General features: G+C 40.3%; 1 protein-coding gene across 1 annotated transcript in view; it reads left to right on the plus strand.

The window, feature by feature from the left end:
* The first annotated feature begins 14,744 nt into the window (after positions 1-14,744).
* The window catches only part of slc38a4 (solute carrier family 38 member 4), a 35,689-nt gene continuing 28,585 nt past the window's right edge, over positions 14,745-21,848 (plus strand). Inside the window, exon 1 of the mRNA XM_053415215.1 lies at positions 14,745-15,131. The gene's annotated coding sequence lies outside the window, so the exon portion shown is untranslated. The remainder of the gene's footprint in view (positions 15,132-21,848) is intronic.

Here is a 21,848-nt window from a genome sequence, read left to right on the forward strand (position 1 = left end):
AAACCGAACACTCAAACAATACCTTGAAAGCATAACAAACCAAAAATTCACACCAACATTCCTTTCCATTCAGCAGCAGTGTGTCTCCATACCAGGTTTGATGGTGAGGAAACGGCTGCATTGTGACAGCATATCTGGAGCCAGAGCGGCCTTGAATACTTTCTCACACAAAGGATTTGATGCCTTTCTTTGTCTCCTTCCCAAACGTGCGTCAGTTTCAACACAGACGCAGCGTTGAATCACTGAACTGATACTGCAAGAATGTATGCTGCCAGATCCTCTCATTAATGAAAAAATAAAAAAACACACTGCTTATGTGTCTTTGAGGAAGATGCTGGTTCTGACTCCAGGAGAGTGGGAGACACCCCAGGTATAAACATGGTTGGTGACTAACCATGTCGCCATGTACGAGGCTAACTTTGTCAGTCACATGGGTACGAAGATGGCCACTGGTTATTTTGGGGTGTGCTTGTTGGGTCTATGTCCGAGACTTGTATAGCAGAATAGTATTTTTAAATATGAGCGGTTATGATGAGGATGGTGTACTCTAATGGTTATGTTAATGCAGGTGGAAAAGTACTATGGTTATTAATAGCTATTTGAGATTGGAAAAAACAGTATCAGGTTAGAAATGATCAGAGTTAAGTTACAGATTTTGCAGTTAAGGGGGGGGGATATAATGGGTATCGGCATACTTATCACAGGTTGGGAACAGCAGATTAAGTTCCTTTCCTTAAAGCAACCCCAAAAAGAGGTTTAGGAAAAGATGCAGGCCAATTTGTGAACTAGGCTTAACACTAAAAGCACAAACTGAGCCTCCCTCAACAGTGGGGCTCAACTCAAGTGCTTCGCTTTATGTTTATTTTCAATAAAACCTACATGGAGCGGCATACACATCATGGTTTGACACAATATAACTGACAATGAGCAAGTCAGGATGTCGCAACTGATTCAGATGTGCCTGTAATAACATTACAGAGCTCCAGACTCAATTGTTACATTAGTTATACCAGTGAACTTTATATTTTCATTTAGGTGCACAAGCAAATGCTTTAGGTTCACTGACATTTTTTCACCGCGCCTTTTGGCATCGCAATGATACACCAATTATACCTTTTCTTGACAGTTCCCATAAATTGGTAATTTCTTATGGGCTGGGTATCCCGTTCCCTCAGGATCAATAAAGTGTAGATTTGATTCGATTCATTTAAGGATATTTCATGTAAAATACCAATATTGCTCAGATGTGAAAGACATTTTCAAAGGAATAAAGCTATAAACTGTGCAAGGAAACCTAAGACTCTGTGCATTCTTAAAAATATTAAGGTAGGGCTGTTACAATAACAAATCCTGTCGTACATATTTTGTCCCAGAAATGATTGTCACAAATTATATTATTTTCATCACTGTGAAACCACTTTAAACCACTAGTAGTATGATAATATTATAGCATAATCATGCAAGTACACCCTTTCAAAGAGCAACTCACTTAATTCTGAAGAATATTCAGTCTGAGATTTGAATTAGAATTTAAAATATTTAAACTGCCTGAATAAATAAACCATATATAAATGAACCAAAACAATAAACAAAATGGACTCTGTCTCTGTTAACAGAAATTGCCCTTGAATAAATATTAAACGTTTGGCACAGAATACATGTTACCAGCTCAGTAAGCTGGATGAGATAGATATGATTTACATGAGCTTTTAGGTCATAAACTTTAGAGCGAATCAAACAAACACAAAGTAAACCTCAGGACCGTTCATGTCCTGATATCTTGCGATCAGCATTGGTGTTTATTTTTCAAGTGTAAAGTCAACGCAGGTCAGCAGGAGTGTGGAGGGAGGACAGCAGCTGACTCTTCCTGCTCCAACAACAGAAAGATAGTGAGCAACTATCTAGTGAACACAGAGGAGCATTTATCTGCTAAACAACCTGATATTTCCCCCAGGTCAAATTGGAGAGCAAACCAAAGGGAACACAAAGAGTAAATGAGGATGTTTTTTAAGTGAAGCCAAAATATACTATATACTATGCAAACAGCACCAGATGTTTAAGTTACAGAATCATGTGAGCTAGTAAAGACTGTTAAACAGTCGGCTAAAGAGCAAATCAAGTTGTTGCTGAGACCAAAACAGAGTATACAGTATATAGAATATTGAGTAGGGTCAAAAAATACAACTGTGTAACTTTATTGTGTAAATTTGCTATTTCTTGCTAATACAGTCCCACCACAATTAATTTAGGTTTAAAATACCTGTGGCATCTTCAGTTAAATGTTTCTAGAAATCTATCAAAGCAATGAAAACATAACTGTCACAGTGTGAAGATGGCTGTGATCTGTTTCACAAAGGTATTCTTTCAGAGACAAAACAGACAAACAACGCAATTCCAGATTTGAAATGTGATTAACCAGATGGCATGAGAATCATTACTTTCTCTGCCTTTTGTAATGCCCGCAGCAACAAAGCAGATAATACTGAGAAACAGGATGTTCAAGCTGTGCAGTAACTGACAAACTGCACGTGTCCCCTGTTTTCTCCAAAACCTTAGGGACACGTGTGCATAGTCACAGTGGTCCCTCCAACCCAGCCGACCGTTGGCTTGTTTGGGTTTGTTGCAGACGGACCCCAACAGCAGGAGAGGAGCAGGGGGGCTCCTTTCATGCGCATGTGAACGTCAACAGCAGTCTAAGCCCCGGCAAACCTGCCCCCAGACCCATTAGAGAGCAGGGTGCAGACAAATAGGGGCCAGCAAAACACATTGCATAATACCTTATACAACAAGCCACGGAAATTAATAACTGGAGCAGAGAAGCGGAAGAATTGGGAAATTATGTTGAGGCCTTGCGGTATTGTGTTGTGGCCCTGGCATGTGGGGCACACCGGAGGGCTCAGAGGATTCACAAAGGAGAACGCCACGCACGCTGAGTGGACACTTTTGAGAAGAACTTTGATGCAGAGCTGAACAAATGTGCACAAATTAATGACTTTTTTAAATGATATACCTCACAAGATAATGTCTGACTTACTCCATGGTTGTACTAGTTTAAGATAAAGCAGTAAAGATGACTAAAAATGTGTCTAATAGGTGAAATTACTTCAGCCTGAGTTAATAAATAAAAAATAGAGTAATTGGAAAATACATAAAATACATTACAAAAGGTCTTTTAGATATGAGATCTGTGTCTAGTGTTTGCAAACACATTTTCACTTCAGTACATCTTAGAGAAAAAAAGGAACCTGTCAGTTTCTTCGCCTTGCTTTTCAAAATGTTAAAGGGTAATGACATGTCTTCACCCTGAGGGACGTAAATGATAATTACTGATAACGAAGCTACAATTTCACTTTCATGTCGTGCAGCACGTGCGTGCTGATGTGCGACAGCAACACAGTTACTTTATTATTTTTTATATTTCGGGTCAACTCAAAGAGGACTGCCTGCTGCTTTAGCAACAAAGAAAACCCAAACCTCGAGAATTTCGACAATATATCTACAAAACTTAATTTTAGTAAACTTCATCCAGGAGAGCGTTTCACCTCAGAAATAACCTCCATTAATACTGACAGTGACACATCTAAAACGTTTATCACATTACCATTCACATGTAAGTGTATTCGGTATGTGCCTGCAACTGACATGAAGCATTATTTGTTTTTTTTTAAATCAGAGAAATCCTTGACAAAATACATGAACAAGGAACAGCGATCGTAAGGTTGAAAGCAGGGATTACTTTCCCTGCACTGATGATGAGGTGGAACGGTTCCAGACAGTGTGTGTAAGCATGCTTGCATTGATTGTTGGTAGTTGAGTTGTGACTGATATGACTGTTTCCAATTTTCAAACATCTCCCTTTCTTCCCCTCTGTTCTACCGCGCAGTCCCAGTAGGTAAAATAACCTGGCCCCATGAGCTGGTCCCATTTTAGTTAGACAAAATGTGAACCAAGGCATGACTATCATTTACATATTGTACATGCATCAGACTGAACCAACTGGGAAAGTGTTCTTCCATGCAAGAATGATGAATCTTTTTTTGGGGATCAAGCACAAAAGAAAAAAGTGAATCTTCTTTGTAAAGAAAAATGATGACTGTGTGTTTCAAAGCAAAGTTACTGAAACAAAATAGACAGAAAAAAAAACTAAAAAACTGCTCTTGCCTGACCACCTGACCTACATGGAGGGATATACCAAAGCTTTCCATCTCCGTTTTCTTCCTTAAATTCCCTCATAAAATCTGCTGCACCCTGTTGCACAACCCTTGTGACCGCTTCTCAATACCTAAATCACTACAGACAGAAAAAAAGAATGTTTTAAAGATATGTCAATCATGTTTGAGAAAGAATCCATGCTACCGGCTGGCACATTAAAGTATATCCATTACAGCAAGTTTCAGCAAGAATTTCTGATACTTAACATAACTTACAGCTGTGCCTGATGGGAATCCAATTACTTTTGCACTAATGTATTCATAAACTAAAGCACTGGACACATAGAAAGTTGGACCAGATGGTGGTCGAAGAGGAAAAGTTACGTAAAATTACTTAAGATATTAAGATATCATCCTCTGGGAAATATGAATATCTGTATAAGATTTCAGCACGATCCACCCAAGTGTGTAATTGTTTAAGTTTTGAACAAACATAGACCAACATAGTCCCAGACACTCCTGCGATGGCTAAAAAGACAGTTTACCATTTTTTGCAACCCTGCATTATGAGGAAATATCCACTCTGTCATTATTCACTAACCAAAAGTACACAGGCCAACATGTAGAGTGTAAACTGGACAGTGAGTTATGTATTTTATTTATGCATAGCAAATTCTCACATGGAGCTACTCGCTGGATCCACTTGTGAAAAATAAAGTGCCTAGAGCTTTTGTTATTGAAAGGATACAACTTAATTTTGTCCTGAGGTAAATTCCTGCTTTTATTAGTGTGTGAGGGACATGAGACTATTCTTAGACTGTTATTTCTCTCATGGTCAAAATAACATCTGGATAAACATCCATTTCTTCGAGGTGAGGGGTCCTTGTCGGGGTCTGTGGTCTTTGCCTCTTACAGATGAGAACTTCTTTTATTCGAAATCAAGCAGACAGATGTTGGAGTTCACAAAAACACGCTCACCAGGTCCGAGCATTTGCCTCTCTGCGATTTGTCCATCCAACTGCGATAAACACAGATGTGGATCCTATCCAGGAAACAGTGGGTGATAACACCATGTTCTCCTCTCATAAAATGAGCAGGACGCTGCCAGAGTTAGAGGTTTGAATGCCTGTCCAACATTTCACTCTTTGTCCCTGTTTGTCACAGTTCAAATGCAGTACAGTTTAGTCGGTCCAGTCATAATTGTAACACCAGTAGTTTTTTGGCATTTCTGTGCCAGTTGCGAAACGAGCGCTTTTGTTTGACTGGTTTGCTCAATGGGAGTTACAGGTATGTTCCCGTCTGAAGTTTATGTAATGTTTGTTTGTCAGTATTATGCTCAAGTTCAAGCTTTTGAGTTCAACAGTGTTTGAACAGACTGGACAGGCTGGCTGCTGAGGGTTCAGTTGCACTGCGCTGTTCAAATTTACAGGGATTAAAGAAAGAAAAGGCAGATGGGGGTTGATAACATATACACACTGCTGCACGCTACGTTTGCATTACTCTAGAATGTGAATGCACATTAAAGGGGACATATTATGAAAATTCCACTTTTGTAGTGCTTCTACACGTTAATTTGGGTATCTGGCATGTCTGCCGTCCCAAAAACTCTGGAAAAAAACAACTCCTGCGATTTGTTGTGGTTCCTCTATGTCAGAAACGATATGCTAGAGTTCATCGAATGGGATTACGAGCGAAAAATACGTCATAGAGGGGGGGGCGGGTCACTCAAAACAGGTCAATCTGAGGAGGGCTGTTTAGACAGGCTAAAAAGGGGCTGTTTTAAATGATCCTTGAGGTATTTTGACCAAAACATGTTACAGACATTTCATTAAGACCCCAAGGAACCATATCAACTGTGGTAAAATGTGCATACGATGGGTCCTTTAACTAACTTGGTTTTTGGTGACCTGTGGGTCCCCGGACGCAGCAAAGACAGTCCATCGGCCCACAAGGACACATCCAGGTTAGGTTGCAGAGAAATGTGGCACAACTGCTGCAAATACACACTGTCCAGCATTCTATTGTCCGCAACTATGACTCATGTTCAGCCTTAATAGATATTGTGCACAAATATAAACTAGAATGGCACTCAGTATACCTCCGCCAAGGCCCAACAGTCCATTTAAATTCATCTCGCAAGATTAAAGAAAGTGAATACAAATCCTGGACCCAGCCATTTGTCTTGATTGCTAAGTATTGCCATGTTCCATCTTTCTACCAAGTTGCATCAAAATCGTCTCTAGGTGTAAAGATTCCAACATTCAGTTTCAGTGGCCTACTGGTTAACTAACCTCCTTCCTCAGCATATAGCAGACAGTGGACTCCTCTGGATCCATGTGCTTTGGAGTTACTCTTGTGCATTTGAAACATGCTCATCTCTTCTTTGACGGGGACTCACCTTTACCATCGGATATGAAACTAAGGATCCATTCAGATCCATAACTGTGATGATCAAATGCAGAGGCATTAAACAGTCACATGGCTGGAAGCCATTGCTTCTCCCACCCTGTTGGTCAAATAGTAATTTAGGTAAAGAGCTAATGTGAGTTGACTGATACCACTATCTTTACTGCAAGTGGTTAAAAGTTCTGAGAGTCAAGGATTCTTAAAGAAACGCACAGTCATGCACGTGAGGTCAGTCATATACTTCCTTTAGGTCATCAGATTATTTCAGTGCAGAGACAAACTGTAAAATTGTTGTTAAAAATGCAAAAATTTCGCAATCCGTACTACTTTCTTTTGATTATTAGTAACATTTTATAGATGATCTTGTAATACACCAATAAATATAAGTACAAATACTGTATATTTAACCATAGACTACGCCGTTCTGAAACAGAGAAAATACTAAATAAAACCAATTGGAGTTTGCTGAAAAGGAAAGAACCAACTGATGCACTGAGCATCAGGTCGGTCAATGACAACAGCAGCTGTTGATGTCAGAAACAATGTGAGGACTGTGGAGAAAACCCCCAGAACAACTGCCAGTAACATCACCGTCAACCTCCACAGGGCAGAGGGGAAAGTATCACAATCCACTGTTTAAAGAAGCACAAATATAGAGGCCAGACCACAACATGCAAACCTCTCATCAGCAGTAAGAATCTGAGGGCCAGGGTGGAATTTCCTAAAAGAACTACAGACATGGGCCAAAAACAAAGTTTTATGGAAAGAAAAGATCTGCTCGTGATCCAGCACATACAAATTAATCTGTTAGGCAGGCAGGAGGTGGTGTTGTGGTTGGGGCCTTCATGGCCACTTCTGGAAAGATCTCAGTAATCTTTATTGATGATGTACCGGCAGCAGCAGAATTCATTCAGAAGTCTATAAATCCAAACTTCACCATGCAGCAAAACAATAAACCAAAACACGCCGCCAACACAAAACAGGACTTCATCAGGAGGGAAGGTTTTGGAATCGCTGTGTTAGTGACTGGCCATAAAAAATATAGAGCAGCACTTGGATGGATGAAAGAGGACGTCAGTGGGTCAGAGGTGTGATGCAGTTATTGCAAGCAAGGGTTATGAAACCAAATATAAAATGTTATTAACACCTAAACCCTTCGTTCCTTTACTGTTGATCCTCACAAAATGGGAGCGGTAATGTTGTGGTCTCATATTCTTTTGATCTTAAACCCAAATGTCTAAATGTTTGATTTCGCTGTACACGTCTGAGTCAACCTGCACAGAACTCTCCATTGTAAACATCATCAGGGATCAACATGTCTCATAGCAATTGTTTTGTGTATCAACATAAAACATTGATTAGTAGAGCTTTAAGGATTCGCGTAAGTATTACATTTCCCTCATTTGTCAACCTCTAAACAAATGCCAAAGTACGTCATTATCATATGATTGACACTCAAAATAATAATTGAACTTATTCACTTCAGCTTTTCTACACAATTTATTTGCAGAATATCTACATTTCTCCCCTTATTCATAGCTCATCATAAAAGCAATCACACATATTGTGTAATGCCAGAGCGTCACCACAGCTTCAAGTCTCTCACCTCTTTTCAACCCCACAAGTGAAATGCACTTTCTATTTCCGTTAAATAGGTCAGCCCGGTTTTGTGAACCAGGACTGCCACAGTTCGGACGAGATGTTCAGTATCTCAGTCTGCAAATGCTTGGACCGACTCAGATCCTGCCTCAGCAGCTGTCATGTAATAATAGTCTGAAATATTTATTTATTGCTTGACAAGAACTGAGTATCCTGAACCTCTGGTGACATCGAAAGAAAACAATGCCACATGGTCAGCTGATGTCATTACATAAAACATAATCGGTAGGAAAATATGAACCGTCAATATTATTGATTATTAATACACCTTCTTGTGACCTTGAATGGTCTCAAGACCTGATTACTGTACCTGTGGATTGAAACTAAACCTGATTACTGTCAGTGTTGGAGTGTTTAATCACTGTCAGCTGAAGGAGCCTCTCATGTGAGATGCTTTACTCAGTATCTGTGCTGGGATTCAGAAAACGATTTAACTCATGTCACCAAGTATCAAAGCATGAGCTGCTGAAGAGACGGCAACCCTGTAATATGCCACATGAGCATTTTGGTTGGTAATAATGACATTTCATAATGACATTATCATGATGTCTTTTATACCATAAGATGACAGATGATTGGTTATTCTAAACAAGCAGTAGATCATGTAACTAATCTTATACAATATGATCATACTTTTTTTATCAATATTAGCTTTTGGCTTATAACTATATATATATATATAAATTCATTTTTTGACAATGCATGACATCAATTCTTCCTTCATTGAAACGTCTTCATGTCGTCACTATATATTTGATTGGGACTCATTTTATGAGATTTGAATTGTCTATTATTTGAGAAAATATCATGGAAGATTAGATTTTATAACCATAATCTTGTTAAACTTTGAACAGTCACCCACAAAAGTTGATCACCTGGAGATACCATCCCAGATAATATTCTCACCAAGTTTGTTGGAAATCTGTTAATGCATTGTTAACTTATTTTCTATGCGCGCACATGCACACACTCACACTCACACACACACACAGACACAAAAACACAAACACAAATAAAATAATTATTCTAACACAGGGTAACAAAACCATCTCAAAACTGCAAAAAACAACATTTAGGTTCTACTAGTAAAAGTGCTGCTTAGACCCAAATATGTGAAAGAAGCTTTCTTTTCCTATTAAAACAACAGACACTGTGTCCATCCAGTCAACAACGACCCTTGCTGAGAGAAGTAGGTATTTTCCTTTTCCGGTTTCTGTTTTGTTGTTATTTCACGTAAGTTAGTGTCGTCTGGGGCTGACGACTACAAGTTCGAAATTTTTGACTGTGAAGTTAAAAAGAAGTGATCTTAGAAGAACTCTGCAGCCTGCTATTTCCCACTGAGTGAGGCAATAAGCTACATTCGCCACTACTAGCATACACGCCATACACGTCTTTTCAACTAAGTAATAAAATCCACATGAAGGTACAGCAGTTATTTTCAGACACTGGTGGTGGTTAAGTGGGACCTTGTGAGGTTAATTAAGAAGCTGAAGGGACATGAATAGTTTTCATGGGACCACTAGTGTTTCCCATCAATTACCCAGACTGTGGCTGCCTGCCACGGTCTAATTTGTCCAACCAGTTTTATAATGATCCAGAAAAATGTTTACTCATAATAAAATAACTTAGTATTTTTTATCTGGCCCAACCACCCTAGACTCTTATTATTAGAGAAACACTGGGACCAAACAAAAAAGTCCCACAGTAAAAAACATGTTGATTTAGTGAAGTGAATGGTGAAAAGAAGAAGGTGTGAATGTGCCTGTGACCTTATGTCAGTATATCTTATGTGACTGATTGTTGACCTGTGCCTTACCTCTCACCCAGTGCATGATGGGATGGGTATCTTCTCCCCATGACCTGCATAAATAATGGGTGAATACATGGCAATTAAACCGTGCATTGAGTACAACTCAATTTCACGTACTAAGGTAATTGTTTCAATTTCAGGCTAACGTGAAAAGCTTCCTCTTCCACCCTGGTCACAGAGGGAAGAGGGAACATGATTGTGTTTTCTGTTGTAAGATAAAAACAACAATAGACTTTTTTTAAATGCTGAAAAAATAAAGACAAAGCTGACTCTTTACATATGAAATATTTAAGCTTGGAGAAAGCCTGCAATTGTTGAAAAATAAGTTTCAACTACTTGTTTAAAAGTGTATGGATATAAAACTATCCTGATTGCAAACAGAGTATTCACAGGTGAGGCAGCCATTGTGTGAGGGTTAAGGTGGGACATGAGTATCAAACAAGTTCCAGACTCAATCCATAACATGCCAGATAATAGAGCATGCCATGCATCTCTATCATTTCTTCACCACCATATGTAAATAACTGAGGATTGAGCACAAAATGTGCACGGCAGCACCACACCCTTCATTCCAAGATACTATTCATCAGCATTCACTTACCATTCATTGTCTTGACAACTACAGACTTGTCTGAGGTTTCAGACTTTTCTCAGACTATATAAATACTATTAGGTTTTTAAAAGTTTGGAGGCTGCTCACCTGTGTAAGGTTATCTTCATCCTCCCTGATTGAGGTTGAAGCCTGCAGTCATTTCCATTCCTAAACAAGCATAACAAACCTTTACCCCCAAAATATAAAGCTTTAAATGATTTCAATGAACAACAACATAGTAATAACACATTACACTCTCATAAAATGGATGAATAGAGAAATTGTAAAGAAAAACTCAGGTGCCGTGTAACTTGTCATGTGGAAACATCACTCGTCCACATCAACGAGGTGGAACCTCATGTAGAGTTATACTAGTGCTAAACACAGGTCAAATGGACTTGGTTGATTTATTGAAGATGCTTCACCTCTGATCCAAGAGGCTTCTTCAGTTCTAACTGACTGATGGGAGACACTGGTAGTTAACTTGTAGGGTCATTAGGAGTTGTTGAGGTTACCTCCACATTTTGGCCGGGGAATACAGATGGTTTGAAAGAGGAGTAAAGGAAGCCATCTTTGTCAAACTAGAGGCATCAGCTCTGAAGAGAGGAGGAGGATCCTATCGTCCTACTATCAGCCACATACAATACAGTCTTGACTTCCATCCCCAGGAAGTTTCACAACAATTCACACCTTAAGACAAGAGACTGACAAGGGGTCAACGACCTACAATAACTCCTAACGAAACCAACAGCAGGGTGGGACCAGTTTCTGAGGTAACCTCAACGACCCCTAACGACCCAAAACGACCCACAACGACTCCCAAAGAAACTAACAGTCGGTCCAGCCTCTCAGGTAACCTCTCAGTACCTGTTTTTAGCACTTGGATATACCATGACCTGCAGTTATTGTGTGTAAAGTAAGCAAAGATGCTTTTACTGAATATGTTCAGTTTCCACACATCCTCACCTCATTTTATTTTTTAAATTGACATTCATGATATGAAAGAAAGTGGTGGTGGAAGTTCCAGTTGACGAGCAGAGGTTCAGTCGTCTGTGAATGAAAAAAGTCCAAACGCTCATAAGGGAAACAGTTTGGTTAATAATTAGTTTTTCAGAAGTTATTGTAGAGCAAGTGCTGTTATTTTCAGACATAACCATGACGACCTCTAAACAACAAATGAATTGTCTGAAAGGTGTGTTGTCAACATGACACACATGTGGAACGCTTAAGGAAAGTTGTGGGAACTTGTGGATCGAAGTCTTGAATGTCATGAATCATGAAGATTATAAACTCCCATGTCTGTAGCTGATTGTGTATTTCATGTTAAATTAATTGTGTAGGCAGATACTTTACATAGTTTAGCTATTCTTAACCTTAACAGGCATTTGATGATGCCCCCCACCCCCTTGTAGCAACAGAGGTAACAGTGGCTCGACTCAAAGAAAACCGTAGCATATGGAACAGATGTAAGCCCCTGTGGTAGATATGCTGAATGCACATCTGGAACAGCAGAGGTTACACACATGTTAATGTTGATCAAACCTGAATATTCAAATGCTATGTCAGGAAAGACTTGAAATCCCTTTACAGTATTTCAAGCTTGATTTGTGCCATTACATTACATATTTACATTGGCATGGTGGTTCTGCAATTTTGCTGAGGATTAAGACTTAACAGCTGTGCGAATCCTAACAGAATATTCTACTCTTAAAACATATGGGCTGGGGTGAAAACAGAAGCATCGAGTCTTTAAAACCAGTCAAAATAATGTTCAAAATGTATTGTAATTAAATTAATTTTAATCAATGTATATAACTCACCTTGAAGGGTGGCTTGTTACACTGTGCGGTTCTATTATCAAGAAGATGTCAAATCCTATGTCATTGTTTCATTTATTTGATTCTTGCTTTAAGTTCATATTTTGCTAAATGAAAGTTTATGGCACGATGGATCAAATAATAACTTTAACAGGGTTCTGCCATTTTGAAGCAAGTTTTGAGAGCAGCGAATGTCATGTCGAATCTGTTACTGCAAACAAATACATATACAAAACACCAGTTAGCAGGATAACCAGTTGAAATGGAGTAACGGTGCTATCGATCAAGCAAATATTGGAAAAGAGATATTATAAACATGAATTGTAAGAGGTCACCTAATAAGAAGACAAGCCTGTTATCTAGCTCTGTTAATGCTATGTCAGCTAACATTGACTTGTGTTGATGAGGAAGCTAGCTAACTCGATAACTAGCTAATTTCACTTTATGTTCACTAGCTAAATGTTAGCTAATATGTAACACAACAAGAGATAAAATATGTTTCTACATAACTAACAGGTTAACTAACTGGTTAACTAACTGGTTAATGACAGTTTCATACCGTGTGGCTGTAGTGACATGTCAGCAGGTGAGTGACAGTCACGTATCTCTAACGAACTTCAGCTGTTTACTTTATCTGGACTTGGTGGGCTGGACAAATGGCTGCATTTGGCTGTGATTGGCTGAATGACACTTCATTCAAACCAACTCGACCAATAGCTTTTAGGTAGTACGGAAACGCAGCCCTGGAGTGACGCCTGAACAGACGCAGAAAGGACCACCCACATTGTTTGATTGATTGGTAAAAGAGAAAATCAGAGACCCAATTCGGAGTTAGTTATTAGTTATTGTGGTGATGGTTGCTAGTTTCTAAAACAATCATCACCAAGTACAGTTTACAGAAATAAATATAGTAAAGCAAAAAACAGTAGGCGAGGGTGCTTCTGTCTGACCAACAACAAAGCTGCCATCTTTAAACCTGCACTAATAAACTACAAACAAATTTTTCCACAACACAACTTGAATGTCTATTGGATTATTGAAACACTTGTAAAACTTCTCTCTTGATCAACTGATTGCAGCTCCATTAGGAAGCAGTCAAATTCTGCCACTTAATACTCTGTAAGGTAATTTATTCATCTTTGAAAATTGCAGCTTTTTCACTCATCACACGGTTTCTGTGTAATATCAAATATACGATAAATGCAGTTAAAAAAAATTCTGTGTCAGTGGTGGACAGACCCTATTTGGAGCAGTGGGACATCTCCCTGAGAGTCCTTTGTTCCTGCACCGCCGTGACATCACTCATACCTGGCACCAGGCGTGACCGTTGCCTCCACGAGCAGCTGCCCTGTCTTTCTACATTGAGTTTGCTTGTGATAATGGTCATCTATTACAATAACAATCAACTGATGAGGGATGAGTGGTTGGAGTGAACCACAAGTGAACAGGAAGCAGTCACAGGATCTTTGTGTTCCCTCATTCAGAGAGAGAGAGAGAGAGAGAGACAGAGAGATCGAATGTCACCTACGTTCATTTATTGACATAAACATATCTGACAGTGGCTTTCTGAAATGACTGTATTGTAAACATGTAGCCTTTTCTTTATTTTGTAATAATATGCAACTGCTAAAATGTTGTTTAAAATATAATTGTAATGATCTCTGCCATGTTTGTATGTTTTCACCACATTGTTCACTTGTCTGTTTGTTTGTTGGTTTTATTTGTTTGCAGAATTCTTAGAAAAATATTTTACAATTTTCACCAAAGGGATGAGGCCTGGACTATAGGGAAAATAATACAATTCATACAATTGTTTTTAAAATCTATTTTATAATTACCTCCACCAGGGGAAGTCATGTTTTCATCTGTGTTTTTTTGTTGAATTGTTCACACAATTAAACAAACAACGAAATTGATTTCGGCCAAACTCGTTGATTAACCTTTGTAATTTAGGTGCAGATGCGGATTATGATTCGAATCCAGGATTTTTTTATTCTTTCTTTTCCTATTTTTTTGAGAAATTTATAATTTACGTTTTATTATCAGGCTATTTCTATATAAGAACTACCACTTCCTTTTTCTTTTATATTTATAACATGAGAAAATCTGGGGGATTGTTGAGCCTTCTACTGAACGCAACATATTTTTTGTTTATATCAACTGTTATATTAAAGAATATTCCCACCATACATATAAAATACACTTTCCCTTTAATACCATTAGTGAATGGGGAGTGTGCCGGCGCTGCTTTCCCACCAGATGTAAACAAAGCGTGTCCGTCAGTAAACGCACCACACTCATTAAACAAACCTGTCATTTAATCTCACTAAACAGTTGCGCAAACTCCACACTTGACCCAGTATAAATATGCATGTGGATTGTCATATCTGGAGACAACAATGGAGCCGTGTGAGATGAAGGATCGAGTGAGGGATAAGTGAGGCTTGGGTCTTTTCACCTGGAAAGAAAGGAGACGGGAGGGAGGGAGGGATCTGGAGAGAGAGGAGCGAAGGAGCCCCCCAGCAGAGCGCTGTAACACGACGCCCCGAGAGTTGCCATCATCACATGGCAGATGGAAAATTCCACTCGGGCTCCTCGCTTGTTAAATGGGAAGGGTCTCCAACTCCTGTTTTCACCAGTCCGCCTCCTCCTCCTCCTCCAGGCTGCACGCAGCTGTCTGTCCGCCGGAGCAGTAGGTAAGACCCCCCCAACATCTACACATCCAGCCTTTACTTTTGTTTGCAGCGGTAGCAACCAAATATTATTATAACTCTTTTAATTTAAATCCCCCCTCCCCCCTGCATGTGGCTCGCTCGTTAATTTGACCACCATGCTTGATGCACTCGGGAGCGCGCATTGTAATTCTGACTATTTCTAAGGAGCGGCTGCAGCCAGAGGGTACACAAATGAAAGAGGGATTATTGGTGCATGGGTTTTTACTGACTTTTCCTAGTTTTTTCTGTATACTTGCCTCCGTGTTGTTCATCAAACGAGTGCATTTAAGTTAAAGAGCTACAGTAGCTGTGTGAGTGAGCGTGTGTTTGTGTGTGTGTGTGTGGAGCTTCCTCCAGGGCGTCACTGGAAGCGCGAACCTTTGTTTTCGTTTTCTTACACCAACAACAGAATTCGCTTTTACTCTTGGTTTCATAGACTTTTAAACTTCACCCACTGAACGCACCACCTCATCCCGTGGACTGACACTACATTTTGCATAGAAGCTGTTGCGAATTTGCGTGTTTGCTTTGCTGCCCCTTTCTTTTTTCGCGTTTACTTCAGGAGAAAAATTCAATGGAGAATATTATTGTTCCCGGTTTGTAACTTACAGCAGCCACTGCCAAACCAGAAGCTCGCATCTTATGGATATAAGTTAGAATGGCTATTATTGAAGGGGTTAATAATGTGTAATTAACAGGGGCTATGAACAAAGTAAAAAATATGGATCATGGCATTATGTAACAGCAGACAGTAGCATGCAGAGTGTGGCCTGCAGGGCTCATTGAGGGCTAATACATATGTTATGACTGCGATCGCAGGCTCAGACTGTTGTCATGCCTATCTGGAAAATATTATACAAAATTGCCGGGTTAATTTTAACTCGATTTGATCTCCAGAAACTTGGCAGCCAAGCCCACATGGCTTGGTTGTGATTCTCCGATCCCTGCAAACTGCAAAGCATCACCACAGTTAATCTTATATACTTTTCCATTTTTGTAACTAATTGACATTTACTGATGTTTGATTTAGGCCGTCCTCTCTTTTTTCCCCTGTAAGTGCAATCTGATGGTTTTGACAATGTCATTCAGCTCTCAAGTGTTTTTTCCCTTGTTGTGCCTTCTCTGGGGAGCTTTTCAGACACGTGCACACTGAGTCTCACTTTCTCTCCTGTAGCCAATATGTTATGTTCGGGCATTTTGAGTCATAAGCATCTGCAGCAAGGCACCCCTACCTCAGAGTGGCAACTGGGAACAAAGACTAGATTCAGCCCGTCGAGAATATTTGAGCTGAGGTATGTTTTAGCAGTGAGTCCAGTTTCTGTCCCCCCTCAATGCTAAAAATACATGGTTGCCACACAGTGATTGTGCACGTTCACTCTCACGCCCAGTCTGTTCCCTGTGCACCTTACTTACATAACAGGAAGAAGTGATCTAGTCATTTCTTCCCCTAATAGGGCCCCACTTGTCTATTTGACGAATGGATTTTTAAGTGTTTCCAGTTATTATAATATGCAACTGGTAGTGCTTTATGGTGATGTGGAGATTTTAAGATTTGGACAATTACCCCACGTTTCTACTGTTTTAGTAAAAACTGCAAAGAAACTTGTTTGGTTTGGAATGAAAACGGGAAACAAGATATAGCACAAATTTGAGAAACCTTAACGTCCTGGTGCTTTGCACCAAAATGCTGCTTCAAAAGTGTAAATCATAGTCTAATCCCACCACTGCCGCAGATGACATGACACAGCTGTCTACACAGGCTGAGGGGTACGCCTGAAATCAACGTTGCACACCGGAACATTTTGTTCAAAGCCTGTTACAGTAACTCCTCAGGAACTATATGTGCTGCAGGTTGAGCGTTGGAATAAAAGGACAGGTTTGAACACCTGTCAGCAGGGTGACGCTTGATCACGGATCCTGGATGACATATGCAGGTCACGCCCCGACGCAGCGACTTGGGGGGTTGCGGCGCCGCTTGAGCGGGCTGATGTAACTTGTACCAAAAATGAGCACATGAGCCAGGTTTCAAAAGGGGTGGTTATCATCGACAAACAAAGACACAGCGAGGTAGTGCCTCAAAGCGGAGAATCATCTGGCCCGTTTCCAAAGCACGGTCAACACATTCAATGGAAACCTGTGAACATGGTGCACAATGCAAAGAGCGGTCTAAGTTTACCTGCAGGATTACAATCAGTTCACCTGTAACTCAGAAACCTGGAATGTGCAAGAAGCCACATCACTGGAAGTGCCAGTTGGATTCATCTTGATTACTCGGAAATCTTGCCAACATAAATCACTTTCTGCAGCATGTTTTAAAGCGAGAGTTTGAAACCTTTGAAATTTTTGCTTTCTTGCCAAGAGTTACATAAAATAACACCACTGCTATTATCTGGTCTGCTTGATAAATATATATTTATATGTTTTTTCTTCAGCCTGGTAGCTTAACCTTAAGACTGGTGGCAGAGGGGGACAGCTACTCCGTTTACAAAACCGTAGCATATGTTTAGTCTAACTCAGCGGATTCAGATTGTGGGTAAAAGAGTTTTACTAGCGGCGAATTTCACGTACATTCTCCTCGCCTTCCACTAGCTGCATGTTCCCATCTTGACAATCCTTTTTGCTACTGTAAACCACAACAACAACCCCCTGAAACTAGCAGCCTAGATACTGGAAATAGTCTTGGTTTGATCTGGGTCGTGCAGTAAGACAGGCTCGCTTCATTCTTTCAGTGAATAGTTGTTAGATCTACAAGTTTTGGATCGGTTAAACAAAAGCAAACAAATTGTCATATAAGCGCTGGCGTATGTCTTTTATGACGTATGCCGGCGCTTATATGACTTAAACTAATAAATCATGTGAATTTGCCATTTTACTGCTAATTTCCCTGTGTGCAAATATTCCACAAGAACAAGCTCCCCCCTCTGGTATTATCCTGAGTGTAGCAGCAAGATGATTGTGTTTGGTTTGAAGAAATACAAAACCTAGAATGATAACTGAGTCATGCTTTGTATAGATACATGGATACTGTGTTACATATTGAGCTGATAGACAAATACAGTTGTTTCCCTCTATTATTTCCCTCAGTCAAACCAAGCTGTCTAGCCCTGGTTAACTTTATTTTTAGTGTTTCTATCTAATTCACAGCAAGTGAACACGTACAGAATTTCCCAAATTTCAAACTTAATGTAATGTGAAGCTTCAAAACTTTTGTCCCTTTTCTTACAAATAAAAGGCTCGTGTCTCATGTCATATTCAAACTGTACCTGCCAATATTGAGCCTGTATACTCACTATTGTGATTCTGTTATGCTTTGTTGTAGCATTCACAGTTATCCTATAGTTGACAGTAAATTGTAGATAGTTTTACTTCAAATAGCATTTTTAATGCCCCATGTGGATAGGCTACACCCATTGCTTCAAAAACAGCTAATACTTGTGTAATACTTAAATTAAGAAATGACATCCTAGCAAGAGATCAGGGAGGGGGAGGTTGACATTACTGACTCGTAGTTTTTACTCTTCCAACCTGGTGGCTTATCAAACCTAGCCAGAGCCCAGATGTCCCACCGCCGGCGTCTGAATAATCAGAGTACAGCAGGTTCATTTTTACTGATGCAACAGAAAAGTCTCATACCCAGGGAGGACGTCTGCAAATGAACCCACAAAAGAGAATGAAACGAGCCTTGTGTGACCCATATTATACAATAAAGTTGCATAAATTATACAATTACTCACATAATGTTTAAAGACACCTTTTGCTCGCATATGAATTGCTGAGACAAAGTTTGAGTTTTCTGTAACTCTTTAGGCTCAAAACTATATATGCTTTCATTACATTGTATTTAAAAGGCCTGGGGGGACGGGGCTTACTGACAGTCATCTGATATCTTAAAATAAATGGTGTGTTAGCCTTTTGGTGCTTCACTAATGAACTCGAAAATGTGCAATTTTCTTTACAGAGTGTTGGTCATGGTCTGTTTGGGTTTTGTCAGGGCTCAGCTTGTCGCAAACCGGAGAAACAGGAACATAAGCAGATTATTCTGGGGATGTGGTGTCCTGCTGAATGAGCCGTCTGTTTCCAAATGTGTGGAGGCCAATGGAATCTTTGTACAGGTGACCTAAGGAGTTCAGACGTTCAGACACATGTATGCCCTCATGTGCTCTCAAATTACACTTAGAGGGTGTTTCTGAAATGGAAAAATGGTGGAAAATACCACACACTTAACTTTCTCGGTCTCTTAGCTCTGTCGTCGTCAACCAGAAGCTAAATTATAAATCAGTGCTTTTGGAACAGAATCAAATCCTCTTCGGACTCGTAGACTGTTCGGAGTCCTTCTCAAGGTCGAACCCTTTAGCTTGCTGCATATCGTGGCCAAGCAAGATGCCCGCGTCACGATTTGCACGTCAGCGAGAAGATCGATACCCACTGCTAACATGAACGGGGCGGGTGTTTGCAATGGTGGATCACAAACAAAGTGGGGCCACACCAGGTTGATGCACAAGAGGTCGATATGATGTTTGCCAATGATCAACTGACCTTTAATGACACATGGCATCGCAGGAGTCAGCGTTTTCTGTCAATATGTTTTTTGTTTTTCGGCTCTCTCCAGCAGCAGGGTAATTGGTTGGAGGTCGGTCGTAGCTATACAGCCGCTCTTTGAGCTGTCAGTGTCCATTGATTAGAAATTCAGACGATTTTCTCCCGGGTTTCTGAGTATTCCACAAAGAGTTTGCCGCATATAAACATTAGTTGCAGTTTTCCACACACTGTAGTTTCGGTCAGTGGTGAGAAACCAAGATTAGTCTTGTTAGCCTGCACTTAGCTTCCTTTTTTTATTGTACTTCTGGGGGAGGGGGTTGGTCATTTTTGTCTACATCTTAAAAACAGCCTGCTCTGCTGTTTCAGTTGATGCATGGCCCTTGATATGGAGGCGCCGATTACGATAGTGAGCCAATGCTTAGAACAGACAGATGGCACTTTCTCTGGAAAGTCCGTGTTTGCACTAGTTTATTTCAAGATGACAGACGACAGATATGTGAGAGAAAAGAAGAAACTCTTGCAAGTCCAGCAAAGCGGCTTCTCATGGGAGCGTTACTTTCTTATTACTTCTGCTCATATATCATAAAACCATAAATTGTAGCTGTCTGCGTTCAGCCAGAAGGCATGTGCCGGAGTGTTGAGCTCCTTTTAGGTTTCTCACACATAAGATATTAGTGTCTTCCTCAAATCACCACAATTCCAGGTATCGTTCTATCAGTTGAAGGAAAGAGCCCTTAGTCTGGAGTAGGACAAAAAGAACACAAAGTGCAGTAAAAGTAGTGTTAAAACATTGGGTACACACAGCCCCAGAGGAGGACAGATTCTTTACAGTTAAGCACCGGTTGTAAACTATGAAAGCTATGGAAGGGCAAGTAAAAGGCAGGAATGTGTAATGTGAGCGTTCGGTCAGGTGTTGGTCCGACACACACCTCCTGTACCTGTCCGCAGATAAATCATGATCCTATCGGAAACACTTCCACACACACCACCTGTGCAGGGTATGTAGCCAAGTGTGTACCTGGTGAATCAGATGTAACTCAATACTAGAGAGTATACCCGAGGGTTCGAGCGCTGGTATTTGTTTCTCATGGTCGTTTTCATCTTTGTTTTTAAGATACTGTAGTCTTTTCTCAAAATCAAATCTGGTGTTTTTAGATATGAAGTTTTTATCTCGAGTACTCTTTTCTTGGAACCAGGGGTTGGTAATGAGACGTAGCCGGCCCTGACTGTCCATCTGTCTCCAACATGTAGAATGTATGACCGCAGTGTGACAGGCTGAAGAAGGGGGGGGGGGGGGGGGGGCAGGGAGCCGTTTCAACATGCCAAACACAGATGATGGATGAATTCCTCCAACGTGGAAGCTCTTTCAGACACTGGGAGGAAGGCGTGAACTCAGTTCAACACCGATCGGTCGCACACAACTCTGTATGTTGTGGTTGTTTTATTTTTATGAGCAAACTCACAGTAGCCTACTCTTACTGTATCCAGCAGCTGTAAATCTGCCCTACATGACACGCTTAACTAGCTGTGATTGGTTGGGTTGAACCACTTACATCTGCCTTATCACACTCACACACTATGAGCATTGTCCGCTTTAGTGGTTTGTTTTTTATTCTGTACTGTATATTGCTACAGGGACGATTAGCACACTGATCAGCTATGTGGCTGTTTGCTATAGAGTCGTTTTTAGCAGCTGTAAGAAACTGAACATCAAATTAGAATATTTCCCAAAATGTTTAAGTATTCGATTTAATTATGGTCAGACCACATGCAATGAGGAAATCTGTAGTCCCAGATACGACCCACAATGGACCACACGCAATTCGGTTTATACTACCCTGGGCGTGTGTATATGCTGACATGTTGACACATTAGTTGGTGCGTAACATCTGAGCGATCCATGTGCGGACGTGGTCAGATGTAGTAATAGTGCGGATCCTCACGGCCACATTACTCAACCTCCAAAGACAAAGTTCATAAGGCTAAACCTTTTTCCATGATAGATATGGAGACAACTAGAGTGTTCAGACCTCATATTAACGCACCTCTCGAGAGATGTGATCACAAGTAGTTCACATCTGGCATTAGAATGGGTCCCCATGTGTGTTGCCAGTGATCAGTTGTGATGAGATCTCACTTCCCTGCTCTATAGGCAAAGAA

This window comes from Pleuronectes platessa, chromosome 22, assembly GCF_947347685.1.
Source record: "Pleuronectes platessa chromosome 22, fPlePla1.1, whole genome shotgun sequence".
NCBI classification, from domain to species: Eukaryota; Metazoa; Chordata; class Actinopteri; order Pleuronectiformes; family Pleuronectidae; genus Pleuronectes; species Pleuronectes platessa.